This window comes from Tamandua tetradactyla, chromosome 5, assembly GCF_023851605.1.
Source record: "Tamandua tetradactyla isolate mTamTet1 chromosome 5, mTamTet1.pri, whole genome shotgun sequence".
Taxonomy (NCBI): Eukaryota; Metazoa; Chordata; class Mammalia; order Pilosa; family Myrmecophagidae; genus Tamandua; species Tamandua tetradactyla.
In genome coordinates, this window is record NC_135331.1 from 137,378,729 (window position 1) to 137,398,530 (window position 19,802).

Sequence of the window (19,802 nt, forward strand, 5' to 3'; positions counted from 1 at the left end):
GCCACTCCTGCTCTTTTCTGGTTGTTATTTGCATGAAATATCTTTTCCCAACCTTTCACTTTCAACCTATGTTTATCTTTGGGTCTAAGATGTGTTTCCTGTAGACAGCATATAGAAGGATCCTGTTTTTTAATCCATTCTGCCAATCTATGTCTTTTGATTGGGGAATTCAGTCCATTGACATTTAGTGTTATTACTGTTTGGATAATATTTTCCTCTAACATTTTGCCTTTTGTATTATATATATCATATCTGATTTTCCTTCTTTCTACACTCTTTTCCATATCTCTCTCTTCTGTCTTTTTGTATCTGACTCTAGTGCTCCCTTTAGTATTTCTTGCAGAGCTGGTCTCTTGGTCACAAATTCTTTCAGTGACTTTTTGTCTGAGAATATTTTAATTTCTCCCTCATTTTTGAAGGATAATTTTGATGAATATAGGAGTCTTGGTTGGCAGTTTTTCTCTTTTAGTATTTTAAATATATCATCCCACTGTCTTCTAGCTTCCGTGGTTTCTGCTGAGAAATCTACACAAAGTCTTATTGGGTTTCCCTTGTATGTAATGGATTGTTTTTCTCTTGCTGCTTTCAAGATCTTCTCTTTCTCTTTGACCTCTGACATTCTAACTAGTAAGTGTCTTGGAGAACACCTATTTGGGTCTAATCTCTTTGGGGTGCGCTGCACTTCTTGGATCTGTAATTTTAGGTCTTTCATAAGATTGGGAAATTTTCAGTGATAATTTCTTCCATTAGTTTTTCTCCTCCTTTTCCCTTCTCTTCTCCTTCTGGGACACCCACAACACGTATATTTGTGCGGTTCATATTGTCCTTGAGTTCCCTGATACCCTGTTCAAATTTTTCCATTTTTTTCCCTATAGTTTCTGTTTCTTTTTGGAATTCAGATGTTCCATCCTCCAAATCACTAATTCTATCTTCTGTCTCTTTAAATCTATCATTGTAGGTATCCATTATTTTTTCTATGTTTGCTACTTTATCCTTCACTTCCATAAGTTCTGCAATTTGTTTTTTCAGTTTTTCTATTTCTTCTTTATGTTCAGCCCATGTCCTCTTCATGTCCTCCCTCAATTTATCGATTTCATTTTTGAAGAGGTTTTCCATTTCTGTTCGTATATTCAGCATTAGTTGTCTCAGCTCTTGTGTCTCATTTGAGCTACTGGTTTGTTCCTTTGACTGAGCCATATTCTCAATCTTTTGAGCGTGGACAGTTATCTTCTGCTGCTGGCGTCTGGGCATTTATTCAGATTTCTCTTGGTGTTGGACCCAGCAAGGTTGTAATATTTTTCTGTGAAATCTCTGGGTTCTGTTTTTCTTATCCTGCCCAGTAGGTGGCGCTCGTGGCACACGTTTGTCTGCGGGTCCCACCAGTAAAAGGTGCTGTGGGACCTTAAACTTTGGAAAACTCTCGCCGTCCTGGGGGTTCGCTCGCCGAAGCGGCTTGAGCTGGCCCGGGGTCCGAACGCAGGGAGGGTGTCCGAACGCAGGGAGGGTTGCTGGTCGCCGCAGCCAGGGAAAGAGCCCGTCCGAATTTCCTAGTCGGCCCTGGGCAACAAGCATGGCGGGAGGGCGCCAGCGGCAGCGGCCCGCCCGAGAGAGTGCACGTTCCCCGGGAGTCACGGGGTCACCGTTCTCCGCGGCCTGGGGGTTTCCGATCCAATTCTCTCAGTTGGTCCGGGGGCTGCGCGTGGTGTGGGCGCCAGTCGCCTTGGTTTCAGGGGACCACCTCTCCAATTCTCCCAGCCGGCCCGGGAAGGGGGAAGGGAGTAACTCCGGCCGCTTACCACCCCGCCCGGTAAGGCCCGTGCGCCTCGGCGATCTCACCCGAGCTGCTTCTCTCAGCCAGCCAGCCGTTCCAGGATGGGGTACGCTGTCTTTTTTTATCTCTGTTGTGGCTTTGGGCGCTTTCTGTATCGTTTCTACTCCCCTAGTAGGTGTCCTGGAGAAGAAACTAAGATCCGCGCGTCTTACTAAGCCGCCATCTTCCAGGAAGTCCTCGGTATTAACTCACCAATGTTTATTTTAATGCCTAAAAGAATTGGCTATCATTGCACATTATAATCATTCATTTGTCTCATATTTGCTTTGCACACTGCCAATCTAATCAGGCTTTATTCTGAAGCAATATTTCAGCAAACCTACAACAATGCAAAAAAACGACTTGGCTTTGCTATTCTGATGAAAAATGGTGGTACTTATGGATTTTTAAAATCAAGGCTTTATTTCTATAGGGGAGAAGCTAAGACTACCCATAAAGAGGCCTAAGAATTGCTTCCAGGAAGCCTCTTTGTTACTCAGATGTGGCACTTCTACTCTAAGCCCAACTCTGCAAGGAAAATCATTACCCTCCCCCCTACATAGGATCTGACATTCAGGTGTGGAAATCTCCATGACAATGTGAGGCATGACTCCCAGGGATGAGTCTGGCCCTGGCACTCTGGGATCATTAATGTCTTCTGGACCAAAATGAGGGAAAGAAAAGCAATAAGATAAGACATCAGTGACCAAGAGAGGTCCAACTGGAGTCAAGAGGCTATTCTGGAGGCTGCTCTTATGCAAGCTACAGTTAGATAATGCTGATTGCCATGGTTTCCTAAACTCAATCAGCATCACTCCTGTTGAGTCTTAATAATACTTAGGACCTGAACTGAGACTCTATAAAGGTTTCCTGCACTAGGTTTACCTTCCTGGAACCTATAATTCCTGGAGGGTTCCTAGATTAGATAAATCCTGAAACTCAGAAATCCTCAGAATCTTGGGACCAACCTCTCCAAGATTATCAATTGATTCCATTCCTTATCTTTTAATGTAGATACCCCTTCTCAACATGAAAAAGACAGATGGGCATTGTCTAAAGGTCACTATAGATTGGGAGAAGGATTAAGGGAGAAGGAGGAGGTATAATAGAGAAAATGGGATTTAACAAATGAGTATGGCTGCCGAATCACCATATTAATATCCTTTCTAGCCTCCAGTGTTTTGGAGCAGCTAGAAGGAAAAATCTGAGATGATGAAATTGTAGCCCATGACATAATCTGGTATCTGTTCTGTAACTACTTGTTGAAGTGTGCTTCAAAAATTATTGCTTTTTTTCTTTACTTTGTATATATGTCATATTTTGTAATAAAAATGCTTTTAAAAATCAAGGCTGTAAGTTTTGGTATTTTTGCTACATAATTTGACATGTTTTTTATTGTTATGATGTCATCTTCTTCAAATAAACCACTTAAAGTGCATTAGATATTTGTTGACATTGGTTAAGTGAAAGTGGCACTTCTGAAACATGAGGGACTAAGTCAGATTTCCTCTGAAATGATTACAATTACTTACAAAATTGTGTATACCTTGAAACTTTCCAGTGAGTTGTAACAGGAAAGATTTGATTATGTTTTAGACTGACAGTGAGTTGAAATTGATGAACACTAGTATTCAGTAAAAACAAAATATATTAGTAATATTGTCATTGTGATTAAATGTTCCTTCCTTTTTTTTTGTATGCTGTAGGGTGGGGGTCACATTTCATTCTTTTTCCATGTGGATATCCATTTTTGCAGCATTATTTGTTGAATGTTTTGTTTGTTTGTTTGTTTTTTATTGGTTTCTTTTGTTTGTTTGGGAAGTTCATGGGCTGGGAATTGAACTTGGGTTTGCTGCATGGCAGGCGAGAATTCTACCATTGAACCACCCTCACACACTGTCCCTTGCTTTTTACATTTGCAGGCAACGTGTAATTGATCACACATAATAGCCCACATTTATTATTACATAAATAGACATCTACTACATTCTTATTCTCATTCCTATCTTGAAGAGTTTTATATGGAACTTTGTTTTTCACACCTGGAATCACAAAGATAGAGGAACTTGCTGGGGTTGGAATGACAGCCACAACAATTTCTCTCCATTACTCAGTAACAGGTCAATTTTAAGGCAATTTCTCCATGTTTAGATTGGCCCCAATTTTCTTTTCAAGAAAGTGATTTTGCCAGGTTGGTCCAAATTTTTAAGGAAAGCACAAACTTTTTGTTTAACATTATCTTGTCACAAGTGATTTGTCAATTTAGGCGTTCTTTGAAGTGAGACTACTTTTACTGAAGTAGTGCTGATATTTGATCATTTTTTACTTTTTTCATTATATGATGATTCAAGTTAAAATAATAAAATATTTTAAAGAATAAGTTATCATTGCATTTTGTCTATTTTGAGTATTATTAATGATCAACCTCTTAAGACATCAGTGAGACTACTAGAAGGTAGTACCCTGGTAATTTTTAATGAAATAATAGAATGGATAGCTAAGATTTGGGGAATTGCTTTTCTGGACATATTCAGTGTTTACTACATAGAAGACATTGTTTGAGCAATTTTGAAGTATCATATAATTTATTCTTTATAACTTATGTGATAGATATTGTTGTGTTTCACATAAGAAAACTCATGCTTACTTGACTTAAGTAACTTCCCCAAAGTCACACAGCAAGTAAGTAGGCCTTAACTCCCTCTCTTTGTTCAGGTTTTGCCACCTTGGAAGCCTTCCCTAACCTCCCTCACTTAGGGCAAGGCCAGATATCCTGTTCTCATGGCATCACACATTTCTATTTCTTTGAGCATTTATTTTATCACTAGATGAGCCATGGGTGTATGGAACAAGTACATATCCACAGACCCTAGTATGATACTTATCATGGAATAATTATTTGTGAATTAAATTAAATTATTTATCTTGATAATTATTTGTGAAATAAATTAATAAAGTGAGGAAGCCAAGTTTCAATATTAGGAAACTGTTTTCCAGAACTGGTGCTCTTCAATACAATGTTTTATCATGCCTATATTTGACTTATAAACTAATTGGGTAAATTCATGATTTCGCGCATGTGAATTATAGGCTTCTTTGAGTTTGAAGAATTGGTTCTGGACCATCACTCACAGATGTTGGGTGAAAGCAGACTAAAATTCACCTTTCCAAGTCATGGGAATTTACCACTCAATATCTCAAAGTTTTAAAAAGTTAACCTAGATATCATTAAGATAATTTGTTATTTATCCCTATCATATTTCTATATGAGATAATTGATTGCATTTCCTTATGTATATTGTTAAAAATATATTGTAGAAATATTTGACTAAAGGTATCCAAGTCAATGATGTACTCACCTAAATATGATATAGAAATTGTTTCATTATTTGCATTATAATGAAATACTTTTTCTAGCTTGTACTTTGGAATATTGCGAATTTGAAAATACAGACTTCAACTTTAGCTATGTTAGTAATCATTGATTCTATTCTACTTTGGTAGAATGTAGGTTTATTATGTGGTTTTAATGCCATTTTCAATAACTCGGTTCCATTAACTTATATGTTTGTATGTATTTACAAACAAAAATAGTTACAATCAACTTTACAAATAATATATTTTGTCATGTAAATGTGCTTTCACCTGTTGTGAGCTAGCTGTATTTCATTTTTATACCCTACTGGTTTACACTAGAAAATTTTATTTACAGTAGGGAGTAGAATTACTTTTGTTCACTAATAGAACTTTCTATGAAAAAGCACTAAAATAAGAAACTAGTATTTTAAGAAACTTTCATTGTGTATTTTCATTGTTTGTATTCAATAAGTGGAAATTGATTTATAAATGATACTATTATTTAACCTTGTACAGAAAAAAATCTTTAAACCCTTGTCAAAAAGAATACCTTATGCCCACACTCTGACCTAATTTATGTACACCTTAACCTGAATTTTAAGAACTTAGTTACTTACTTCACAAGATAGCAAAAAATTAGAAGCAAGATTATATCCTAAGTGGAAACAAGAGCTTCCATAGCCAGTGGCACACTAAGAGCAGTGATGATAGATGTGATCAGTACACAAGGAAATGAAATAACATCCAAAAGTTATTCTGTCACCAAACAAGCAACAACAGCAAACACAAAGTCACAGAAAAGTAACTTAGGGTCATTTAGTCTGGGAATAATCTTGGGTTTTAATTAGTTTCTGCACACAGTATTAATTAATATTTATAATGTCAAAAGATATTATGCACAGTAATAATTCATGTTTATAATGTTAAATGAGAATAAGGTAAAGTTCAAATGAAAGAAATACATTCCACTTGTTTTTCCAAGTTGAATGAAAAAAATATTGGTGTATAAAGAAGTTAATGAGAATCTCTGGAATTCTTAATCAGCCCTAACATATTTTATATGCACCCTCTATAACCATGGTTTTCCTCTAAAGTTAATCATGAAATTACCTTACAGTCCTCATTAATAATTGTGATACATAAAGGAGCCAGAAATGGCAAAGGGACCATCATTTATTGAATTGCTGCCTTGGGCCCAGGACTCTGCTAGACTTGAATATACTACCTTATATAATAAAAACATTTTTCTTCACAAATTGTCCAGGAAATGTACAAAAGAAACTGAAAATGCAAACTATAGACACATGTCATGAAATTCACTGTCAACAGTTCCTGAAAAAAATGTGGAGTCCTAGGAGCTTTCACCAGAGAGGAGGAAGTGAGCTAAGAAAATGAAACTGAGAATGTGAATACCACACCACTGTGGCAAACTCATGTTGGATCCAGCTGGAAGTAGTTTGCGAGGGAAGAGTTAATCTGTGGAGTAAGGAACAGGACTTTGATGAAACAAAAGCGAATTTTATAAAATTTGTTAACCAAGCTGTCACTAAATGTTAACTTGGAAGACAGTCTCTTCTCAAGAGGACAAGTTCTTGTTGAGTAGTTGCTTTTCTGATCTTTGAATGGAACAGTACATTCTAGACTTTTTAAATTAATGGAAAATTGTTCTGTTGACTGTAAATAAGTGACTATCTCTATATCTAGCTGTCATCTATTAACTTTCTATCTAATCTGTCATCTATCTATCTATCTATCTACCTATCTATCTATCTATCTAATCTATCATCTATCTAATGTTTAAAAAGGGTAGGCAGATTTTCTTTTTTTCTTCATTTGTTTTTTGTTTGGATGGGTTTAAAATCTATGGGACTTCTCAGAGATTATACTATGCTATTGTCTACTGCGAGTCTTCAAAAATGGAGATTAAAAAGGGAATAATAGTAGTTACTTTTAATGAGCCCTTTCTATAATTTCTCGGACATTTTATATTTTATATACAAAATATAAATAAAAGCACTTTATATTCATTATTCATTTTGCCCATAAAGTAAAGGCTAAAATATTATCCCCTTTTTACAAATAAATAGAGGAATAGAGGCATTAAATAACTTTTCAAAGTCGTAGATGGTTGGGGTAATCTGCAGTCTGACTTCAGAGTCTATGTACTCACTCAATGATATCATAAATTCATTTGAATTGTAGCAGTTTTTTCACATAAAAATCATTACTAACTCTAAGAACAAGTGTATGGAAAAGACATTTAGGAAATGTTTGGGATAGATTAGGGACAAGTCCAGATCAGAAACTATGTTCTGCTCATCTTGCTGTTTCTAGTGCCCTACGTAGTACCTGCCACTAAATAGCAGTGTCATATACTTGTATTCTGTGGACCCCTAGAACAATGTGTTTAAAGTGTATTTTCCTGGTGTTCCTCATTGATCTATCAGGTGATCGATAGGTGATCTAGTAGTTTCTGTGAAAAAAATTGTATGTAATTTGAAATGCTAAAATTGCATATTATTTTCACAGTAGTCCCCATTATTTTCACTAAGAACCATCATAGTCTTAAATTATGGCCTTATGCTCCAAGAAATATGTGTCAGTTAATTTCATCTAATATTTGTTTCATAGGGTTAAAATGTCCTCAGCTTATAACTAGTCACATCATTATTTTTATTTATATTGTTGAGTGTTCATTAAAAATTATTATATTATATCCCCAACTTAGAAAAAAATAAAGCAAGGATCATCATCATCATCATCATTATCATGGAAATAGTAATCTAAGTGACACAATTTAGAAAGTTACTTTAGCTAGCAATAGTGACAGAACTCTAAGGAGAATATGGAGAGGAAAAACATACCCTTTCCTCTCAATGTGCTGGAAATGAGTCAATTCTGGGAATAAAGATGGTACTGTTCATTTTTTTGCTTTATTCCTCATTAAAAATGATGTTATAGGAGAAGAAATTTATACAAATGTACTTCAAAATATATATTATTCTTTTAGTACACACTTGGAAAGCAAGGAATGCAATTGCCACATAAATAAAAGAGAATTTATTTGTGCTAGCTAGATTAGAATAGCTTCTAGCAAACAGACCCACATATGCATTATGGTTTAGTTAAAATAGAATATTTTTCTTATTCTCCTAGCAGTACTGAATGAGTGAAAAGATTGGAGGGGATCCTTCTTCTACACAGTTCTTCAGGGACCAAGGTTGACAGATTATCTGTCTTCTTTAACATACAGTTTCCAGGTTACTCTGAAGTTCTCTCCAGTCTAGCCTGACAGTAATATTGGATTTGTCAGGGTTCTTTAAAGAAACTGAACCTAAAGAAGGGAAAGAATTAAATTTTTTTTCTCTACAAAAACTAGATATTTACTAAATCTCTGTTAAAAGGAGATTTATTCCACTGTGGGGAATTCAAAGTCTAAACTCCTTAGGGCAGGATGAAAGTTAGAAATACCAAAGAAGGTGAAGTCGAATATTCCAGGAAAAGCTGGCTGGCTGAAGGAGAGGCAGAAATTCCTTCTAGTTGCTGAAGTCATCACTTCTTCCTTGAAGGCCTTCAACTAACTGGACGGATCTTCTCTCTTTGCTGAAGGTAATCTCCTTCGTTCATTATGGATGTAATCAGCCATACATGCAATCAACTGACTCTGTCAGTCTATCTACAATATACCTTTGCAGTAACAATCAGGCCAGTGCTTACTTGACCAAACAAACCCCACAGCCTAGCCAAGTGGATGAATGAAGTAAACCATCACAAATATGAAAGAGCACAGAGGACTACTATGTTGAAGATATTCATGGATCAGTTCTGTTTGTGGCACTCATCATGTTCATTCACATCCCTGTGGCTGGAATTCAGTGAAATGGCCACACTTAACCACAAGGAATATGGTGAAATAGGTCTGAATGATCAGCCACTTACTTCCCAGTCTCAACTCTAGAATATATAAGGGGAAGCAAATAAAAGTGGAAATAAATATTTTTAGTGGACAGCAAGTCACAATGATCCTGTGTTTAGTCCTAAGTGTTCTTAAGAGTCAACAGACTGATGTTGATTGGGGGTTAGCAAACAATGGCAATTAGCATTATCTAACTGAAACTTGCTTAAGAGCAGCAGCCTCTAGAACAGCCTTTCAACTCCGTTTGATCTTTCATGGCCACTGATACCTTATTTTATTACATTTCTTTTCCACCTTTTGGTCAGGAAGGTGTTGTCAAACCCAGGGTGGGTGCCAGGGCCAGACTCACCCTGGGAGTCATGCCCCACATTGTCATGGAGACTTTTACCCCTGAATGGCTTGTCCTGCATAGTGGGGAGGGCAATGATCCTCCTTGCAGAGTTGGGCCTAGAGAGAGAGATGTCACATCTGAGCAATAAAGAGGCTTCCTGGAAGTAGCTCTTAGACCTTTTAATGGGCAGTCTTAGTCTCTTGTCTACAGAAATAGGTTTCATAAAGCCATGCCTCAAAATTCAGGTTTTGGCCAATATTCTTGGGAGTCCCCAATGTTTGAGAGGGTACCCAAGGCTTCCCAGATTGGAAAGTTTAATAGTTCCATATATTTACATTTCCCACTTCAGATCTTCAAGGAACTCTACCAATGCTTTATTTATTTTTTCTTACAAGGGCAGATACTGGGAATCGAACCCTGGTCTACGGCATGGCAGGTGAGAACTCTGCCACTGAGCCACTGTGGCCGGCCCACTACCAATACTTTTTAATTATCAGCCCACCATAAACTGAGATGTATGCTGGTATTATATTAAGCTATAGAGAATTAAAAGGCCTCATTCCCATTCTGAACTCCATGAGTTTGGGTTGTTTTAATGAGCTATCCAGAGAGGTTGATTTAATTTATTATGTATTACAGAAAATTTAGGTTCTAGCATAAACCTTTCTGCTGTTGATCCTATGCAGTAACTGAAGATCTAGAGTACATACACTATCACCTTTTACCCTGCATTCTAATTTACCTTAGACCCAGCCAGTTGACTTTTTATTAACTCTAATTGAGTCCTGATATCTTTTTCGGTTACTTTAACTGTTACCATTTATAGCTCTGTTAACTTTCAGATTTGTAGCACTCTATTCTGGGACCTCGTTGTCACAGAGCTACTCAGCGTTCTGGGGAAATACCAGCTGATACACATATAGCTCAATGTCTCAGAATCCCGAAATACACCTACAACTTCAGACCAAATGTGGCTGCTATAAGGGCCTACAGTCTAGGCTCTCATTTTCTTATGAGTATTTTCTGAGAGAGACTTTAACATATTTGTTCTTTTGTTTCTGGCTTATTTTGCATAGCACATTGTCCCCAAGGTTAATTCAGTTCATTTTGTGCCCCTTGACATCCCTCCTTTTTGTAGCCACACCAAATTCCATCATATAAATGTATTGCAGTTTTCCATTGTGCTTCTCAGTGATTGTATCCTTCAGCTTCCTCCATCTATTGGGCATCATGGATAACGTCCAAAATAAATAAACCATGACTTATAGTATCTTCATTTGGTTGTGCAACCAGCAGCACTCTCAATTTTAGACAATTTTTACTGGTCCATAATGACAAAGAACTGGCAAACACAATGTGACCAACTATAAAATCAAAACTACCCCTTATCACTTATCCATCCTTTCCCCTCCAATTAGTTGCTCCTGGTAGTGCTGTGGTACTGTTGATGTTTTCCTGTTAACTATTGGCCATAGCATGCATTTTTAGTTTTCCCCCTATGTCCCTGTACTGTTGTCTCTTTCTCCACTATTGAGCTTTTGAAATTCATGCAAGAACTTATTTTTAATTGTAAATTTAATCAGGGGATACATGGCACTTTACATCTGCTCTCGATCATATTCATTTTCAATATGGTAATGTTACATATAAACCCACTAACTAGTTACCATCACCTCTTAAAATATTTTGACATTGAAATACCTTTGTTATTGAAGGGAAAGAGTTTCAATTTTTTTTTGAAATGAAGAAACAATTAAAATATTTTTAAATGCTAATGAAGGTAATAAAAGCATGTCTAAGATTTCCAATATTTGCTCAGCAGGAATAACAGTAAATTTTTCAATATTTTGAACTATGATTTATAAAAACTGGGAATATTTCTGTACTAGATTGGATGTTGTTCCAAATGTCCCTATAGTATCACCATGTAGTTGTTAGGTAGGCTAGTCTTATGATGCAGTGTAAAATTATCTTTAAAATACCGGTGACTTAAAACCATAAGGTTTCTTATTCTTACTCCTTACTATTATGGAGAAAGAATGGCTCTGCTCACACAGCCATACAAGAATTGAGTCTCATAGAAGGTCTATCATTTTATAGCTGCCCTATCTGGAACATGCAACCTCTCTCAGTCATTACAGCATACAAGGAGAGAAACAGGAGACTCACACATGGGCTTTCCACTGCCTCAGCATGGAAGTCATATACATTAATGTCACTTTCATTTTATTGGCTATGAATCACATGATTTCACTTAGTTGCAAGGACACAGGAAAATGTAGGATAATACTTGGTGAGACTATTTGGTGAGCATTATGGTTTCTGCTACATGTACTTGCCCAGGAGTTGAAAATTTTCATTACTCATCTGAAAAATAAACTGAAGTCATACAGCTCATCATAATTTAGAACTACTTCCAAATTTTGTTACAGAATATGAAGTAATATTTTTTCCAGAGCCAAATACAACCAGAGAGTAGATAAGGAATCTGTGACTATTTCAAGTTGACAGTCAACCTTTCAGCAGTTGAGCTAGAAGTATTTATTCATTTATCAAATAATAGAACTTTAAAAGTACTCTTGAATAAGAAATTGTTCTGTTATTCTTGTGTCCATGTCTATCAAATTATGACAGAGACACCAAAGGCTTTGTTGCTATCCCACAGATATGAAACAGTTATAACAATAACTTCAAATTAGATATTTTAATTTTTCTTAATTGTTATGGATTTTTCTTCATGAGAACCAAAATCTATTGAGTGCATCATGGTTGTCAAAACTTTGGGAAACAGTCCTAGACAATGTGGGGCCAAGCTCCAGAGAGTCTTCAGAACTCTTGAAATTATTTATGACATTTTTGTGTGACTAGGCTCATATATAGTTTTTGTAGTGGGAAGGGGTGTTCATAACATAATTTAGTTCTCAGAGAATTAACATCAAAAGAATGAAACCACTCAAATATTTATTTGATGAATAAATAAATGAATGTTTAGAGGTATTATTTAATTAAGAATTTCCTTATATATGAATTATGCAAAACTGAACAATATTTTGGAGATATTCAGGCTTCAAAGGACCTCCTGGAGGGCTTTTTTAAAGTACTGGACATAAATGAGAGGCATTTTTTTGATGAATTTTATCCTCTGGAATAAAGAAGTAAAGCAGAATCCCAATAGATTTGACTACTACATGATGAAGGAAATCAGAAAATATTGATAAGGAACAAAATGGTTAAAATATTTATAGAAGTTTAAAATGTGCAACTTCGTCCTGTGTGCTATTTGTAATCAGTATATAAATAAGAAGAATTAGAGAGATTCCCAAGACCCTGAACAATAAAATTAATGAGAAAGAAAGAAGGCTGACCCCCACTTTCCATTTACACTTATCATGGTGCAGGTCCAGGAAGGATTCCGTTTGCCAGTATTTTAAAGGAATGATCACTAGGCCTTAATGGATGAATATATGTTTAAAGACTTAAGGAAATCTTGGATAAAAGCAATCGGCTGGAGCTAGACAGGTAGGCTGTGAAGTACAGCTTTCCTGTGGAACAATGCCTTGAGGCTTGACAAGTGGGATTGATTATGAGGTCTTTTTGGCTTCTTACACATGAGGCTCTCAGAATCTGAAGAAAATAGTCTGGGCTTTCAGATACCCCAAAATTATCCTGCATGGTTGTGGGTCTAAGATTCAGGCCATATGTTACTAGGGGCAATGGTAATTTCAGAACAATGACTAATAAATTAGACATTTTACATTAGAAGCACCTTATTACTACATTTATATTATGCATACGTACTGTCTAGGTGGGTAATATATCTACCATAGATTAGGTCAGGGGTGTCAGAATACTTTGAAGATGAACATTCAGTTGTTTTGCAGTGTTGATCACTTTATAGTTTTTCTCAGTTTCTATTCTTTTTTGTCTGTTTCTTTTCATGGGTATTATGAAAGAACAGTTTTGATAAATATTCAACTTTATTTAGTTCAATTCGTGAACATTTATTGCGCGTGTGCTCTGGGCTGTATATGGCGGGTCATGGGAACATACTGGTGAATAAGACTGTCTTCATGCAACTCTCAGTGGACAATGTTTTAAATGTCATGGTAAAGGCATTCAGAGGTTTGGGAGAACATGGCGGAAGGAAATGAATTCAGAAGTAAAGGAAAACCTAAATGGTTTTATAGAAAAATATCTGAGGAGAGTTTTGAGGGCTGAACAAGAATTGGAAGGGACAGAAAAACAATGGAGGAAAGGGTATTTCAGACAGAGGTGTGAGAGATTAGAGTCTATTCATTGAATGGCAGAAATTTCAATAGATTATAGGTGCAGTATACACAGGAGTGGGAAGACAGGAATAAAAACTGAGAGGTGAGCACAGCCAAATCATAAAGCCAATGGACTTGACAGGGATAAGATGACAACATTCAAATTCTAGGGCTATTCTGCTAGAGTAGAGTGTAGAAAGTGTAAAGATAGGGGAAAGAATGGAGGCAGGACAAAAGCTTAGAAGAATGTTCAGTGGTCCAAGGGAGAAATTGATGTAGTCTTGAACAGTATGGATGGAGAAGAGAGGAAGGATTTTAAATATCCAAAGGAGGGAAATAGGCAGGGTTTAATGATCTATATGAAATAGATGATGAGAGAGAGGTAGGAGAATGGAATGACTTCCACAATTCTGTTGTAGATGATTGGGTTTCATTAAATAAGAAAGGAAATATAAGCTGGTAAATTACATGTTTTAGTAGTATCTGACAAATTCTCTTTCATCATGCACAGAACGTAGTAAATTATACCCAACATAATTCTGTAACATAGAAATCTTGTTAAGCATTTTTTAGTTAGAATATGAAATCTATAACTAAACATCCATGAACAAATTGTTTCCATATGAGACTGTTGACAGGCCCAACCTCTCCAAAGACTCCAGTATAAGAATGTGGTGCTGTAGGTTTTTAAAGAAGGATGCAGAGCCCATTTAGAAACTTGCAAAAAATAATTTAGGATTTAAAAGTCTAATTTCAGCACTTTCCATTTGAGAACTATAGTTTAAAGTATTTTTCTTCGCCTCCCTATCACCCAGAATTTTCTTGATACCTATTCTCCCTTCCTACAGCTCAATAAGAGTCAACACTGATGAACATACTTAGTTTGGCAAATATCACATTTTCCAAATGATAATTTCAATTTGCTTCCTTGTTAATGCATTCCATTCCCCTCTCCCCCACTCCACATATTAGAGGTGGAATAACTAAGTTAGGGAACCAGGCTATTACGGCCCTCAAGAGATTTTGGTTTGATCCTTAAGTGATATTGTGAAAAAGTTTTCCCCATCTTGTATTATTAGCATGTATTTTACTGAGTAATGTAAGACCTGAATATGGTATGGTGATGATTGCAACAATCTGGCAAGTTCTGCATCTTTTTACTGAGCATCTTTTTATGAGTTGCTATGTCCCTTTTGGCCTCTCTCCTTGTCATACTTGGCACTCTTCCTACATGCACATTCACTTCTGGTTCAATTATAATTTCAAGAATTTGCACTTAAAGAGTAAAAAATAAAAAACTGTTTGGATCAAGATTTAGAATTATGCGATCAATGCTAAACATTTAATTTTATACTTCAAATTCTGATCATAAATCACTAGAATATAAATTAAAATAGGAGTAGGGGAGTGAAATATCTACAGTTGTTTGTTCACTCTAGCTATTTTTTTCTTGGAGTTTGTATGCTTATCTTTCATATGCCTAGACATAAATCACAAGCTTATTCATATCATCATTATTTAAAATTATCAGCTGTAGTCTAACATGACATTTATATGTTTAATTTTTCAAATAATTTGCAACTCAGTGAGGAGGTAAAGAAATAAATAACTGATATTATGATTTCTTTCCATTGATATAATATAACTTGTAGAGATTTCTTGTTAATGTTAAAGGACCTACATGGCCATGTTTCATGCTCTTCTATTTAAATTTTCAAAGTGTGTAAGAGTACAGGATTTTTTTTTTGTCCTTCATCTTTATATAAGTTTGATAATGACTAACTCATGCAACTTTAAATTATTCAAGTGTAATACATTTGAGAATCTTTAGGACAGTTCCAGATAGTTAATGTAAAATAATGGAAAGAGTAACTCTACTCAAATCACACATTGCCATTCAATAGCACTTTTATACTCTATATTCTGGATCTTTATTTCACCTATTGAAAATCCAACAGGCTCTTTTAAATTCTGTTTGTATTTTTAAAGTCACTGAATTGGAACTAGGAAAAATTATACCTCCTATATCAGTTTGAAAGGATTTATGTACCATAGAAAAGTCATGTTTTTATCCTAAACAATCTTGTGAGAGCAACTGTTTCTCCTAATCTTTATTGAGTACTATAGGTTGGAAACTTGATTAGGTTACTTACCTCCATTGAGATGTGACTCAATCAATTGAGGGTATTAAACTTGTAAAGATGGAGACATGTCTCCACCCATTCTACAAGGGTCTTAATTAGTTTGCTGGATTCCTATAAAAGAGGAGACATTTTGGAGAGAGTTCCTTTTGAGAATGAGGAGAGAACCTCAGAACTATGACAGAAGGATTAGAGAACCACAGAGTCCACCAGTCAGTGACCTTTGGAGATGAAGAAGGAAAATGCCTCCCAGGGAGCTCCATGAAGCAAGAGACCTGGAGAAAAAGTTAGCAGATGCTGCTATGTACCCTTCCAGCTGAGAGAAACCCTGAATGTCATTGGCCTTCTTGAACCAAGGTATCTTTTCTTGGATGCCTTAGATTGGACATTTCTATAGACTTTCTTTATTTGGTCTTAGAACTGCAAACTCGTAACATATTAAATTCCCCATTTTAAAAGTCATTCCACTTCTTGTATATTGCATTCTGGCAGCCAGCAAACTAGAACACCTCCCTAGTGTCTGTTCTAGGAGAACCACAGGATCAAGGCACCTTCAGTTAGTGTTTCTGTTAGAGATGCATCCCTTGTCAGGCTATGGTTAGCTTGAAAGGCCTCTCTGACATGGAGGTCAGAAGACCTGAGTTCTAGTCTCAAAAATGTCACTTATATTTGCTGTCCTGAAAATATCATCTTACCCCTCAGAGACGAGATGACATTCAGATCCCACCCACCATTAACATCTATGACTCTGTGAGTCTGCTGGTTGTGTGTGAGCTTCCTGTAGTATACAAAGAGCTCAGTGAAACTCTATCTTCTCAGGCTGATCATGATGCTTTCATACCTGATGGGTCTTCCAGTGAAGAGGGAAGCATAGACCAATTGATGGTCACTGTCTCAGACTCTCATTCTTCCCTCCTGGAGTAGCCCTAGCTATGCATAATGTTGTTTTTTTCTTTTTATTTCATTTTCCCTCTCCCTCATTTTTGTAGTCTAGGAACCTCAGCTTTCACGTTTGCCCAGCCTCCACACCATAATGCATGGCTTTCCACCTTATAGCAATATCTGATTTTAACTGTCCCCTTTCTGTCCCTTTGGGGCTTTCCAGTATGTACTCTTTGGTAATATATCAAGAATGGCTACTGGCTTGGTGCTTTATTGGTTCTGGACAATGTATTTCTAATTTGATTGGAGTTTCAGAAAATAATAAACACAAGGAAATGTTATGAAATGTCCTAATGTTGGCCCTCAACAGGCAGGAGTTGGTGGGTAGGTATCAACTTTACCAAAGGGACTATCCACTAAAAATAGCTGATACATAGAATCACTGTGGGAGCCTCAAAGAGTTCACATTTACCTAACTTCATTCCCAAGCTCCATGCCTGATTCAATCTATGAACTATATGAGGTCATAACTGGATTCCTTTTCATTACAGGCATGGAAGATAATCAATTCAGATTGCCTTCTTTGGTCCACACAAAATTCGAGGTTTTAACATATCAGTTTCAAAACATTGTTCTAGGATTTACTCAGTCCCAACCTTAACAATTGATTTTTAATTTGTCTTTGTTCTTTTATTGTGTGATGATCCCAGCTTTCAGACCTTAAACTCATAGAGGTACTCCCAGAATCAGGACCCTTCATAGAACCTGCATAGTCTTGAATGTACCTGTTGGGGAATTAAATGGTCCCAGGTTGTGACCCATAAAGGCATTCATGGAATCTGGGGCTGGGTAGGTCTGCACTGGCCTGTGGCTGCAGACAAGGACAAAGCAAAACAAGATCTGAATCCCTTATAAGAAAGACCTTGAGAGACTGAGGTGGGGATCTCAGCTGTAGAAAATCTGTCCAAAACATTAATGCCACATTCTATTTGCAATAGAATCCCTAGGAAGAACAGTGCTGGTAAAGACATTGAGTCTGTTCAAATATTTTCACCTTAAGTAAAGCCTTATTTTTATATTTTACATTGATTTTTCTCATCGAAAGTAGCTCATGCATTATTAAGAAATAGAATATGCAGAGAATAGAAAGAAATAAAAAGCGATCAAGTAAGTGTAAAGAAACCAAGGCATGAGCCTCAACATATGACTGTCTGCACATAGACACATACAAGGTAGAATCTCTGAGTCCACTGTGATACTGAGGAATTAGGGGTTCTTCTAAATGGGAAAATCAAGGAAGGAAAAGAAATGTATAAGATTGGAGAATCCGTGTATACCAACACTTGTGGAAGAACTTACAATGTTTTAAATACTCATTGTGAATTGAGAACAAGTAGAACTGCCTACCATAAAAGGAGGATGTATTGTCTACAACAAGGTTTTCAAAATTGTGAAGAAACAATCTCTGTTAGGATGAGAGTCTCTCTTTCTACAAGGAATACAACAAGCAGTATTCCTGGAACTGTGGTATATGGAAGCTAGAAGATTTCTTCAGTGTACTGTGTGCTTTATGAGAGAGTAGTGTGCACCAGAGGCCACTTCTGTCAGTTTTAGGGACAGTTCATACAGGGCGTCTTTATTTCCCCCCACACATTGCTGCAGTTCTTTAACAAAACTCCACCCTGTCTTCCTCTAGCCACAGGGCTATGCTGACCCATTCATTTCTCTATTCCCATGCAGTCCCAAATTAATCTTCTTCCGTGAGCATTGCTGTTGTTTCCAGTATCCTCAACCTCACCTTTCCCACAGGCAATTATAAACATTCAGGAATAGACACTATTTGTGAGTGTAAAATATTTAAAACAGAAATGTAACAAAGGGAACAAGGACGGTTGGGAAATTACACTTAAAGTGCTGTGGCATTGCATGAACATTCTTTTTTCTGTGGACATGCTTACCGCTTCTGCCAGGGACAAGCAGGCCATTTTAAATGTGCTATTATTGCAGTTGGTGCCCTGAAGTCCTGTTGACCATCCACCCACTTATATATTTACTGAATGTTAATTTGTTCTCAGGCCCTCTGCCAGGTTCTAGGATGTAATAATGAGCAAATCAGACACATAGTCCCTGTCCTTCTCAGATTCCGTATATGTGTATAGCATTTAGGATTTGATGACATTGTTACACAAATAAAATTCAAGCCTTGCTAATGATATGTGGGAGGGATTGAGTGAGCTATGAATAGGTTTTTGTGGATATTGCAAAAGCAATTCCTTTACATATGGCACCTTATATTAAAGAAGTGAATCTGTCCTACCTAACCTGTTTGGGTTTGATATTTTGAATCATAGAAAACAATACTACAGTAAATTCTAAGTAAAGACTGATTTAATTATGATCCATGTATCTTGGGTGTTACTTAACAACTTTGTAACTTTCCTTTAGTTTTGCAAAATTGACTTTCTGTAAAAATGAGTGGAATTGACGTCACTAATTATCTCATATTTAGCTGGGTTTCCATATATTCTCAATTTATTTGCCTTGGGAAAAATCTCACAAATCACCTGAAAAATTTCATCTGGTATAAAAATGAAGATCTTCATTTAATCCCAAAACTGAGACTTTAAACATTCAGTTATAACCTCATAATCATGATAGATACATGGTGTATTCAGTACATAGTAAAAGGAGTCATTGAATATTTCACTTTTGATAAATGTGTTTCTCAGTTCCTATGGTTTGGTCATGCCTATTGTGGACATCCCAGTAATATGAGCCAAACTGTACCCTCAAATTACATACTGAAATTCCCTAAAATTCATCTGGAGCTACTTATGCATTGGCTGATCACTATTACTATAGAAAATACCCTTTTAATTTAATGGAGTTATTTAGAGATCTGAGTTTGTCTCCACATACAAATGTATATATTATATGAAACAATGGATATGCAAGAGAACATACTTTGGATTATTAATTTTTTATTACCTCCTTCACAAATTGAAAACTAATGTATAACTACTAGTTTTTCTTAGTCATGCAATAATTAGGTTTTATGGACAGATGAAGCAAGCAAAGGGCATTTAAAAGGTAAATA

General features: G+C 36.2%; 1 long non-coding RNA gene across 11 annotated transcripts in view; it reads left to right on the forward strand.

Annotated features, from left to right (window-relative positions):
* Positions 1-19,802, forward strand: part of LOC143684898 (uncharacterized) — a 391,441-nt gene that overhangs the window by 249,507 nt on the left and 122,132 nt on the right. The window lies entirely within an intron of this gene.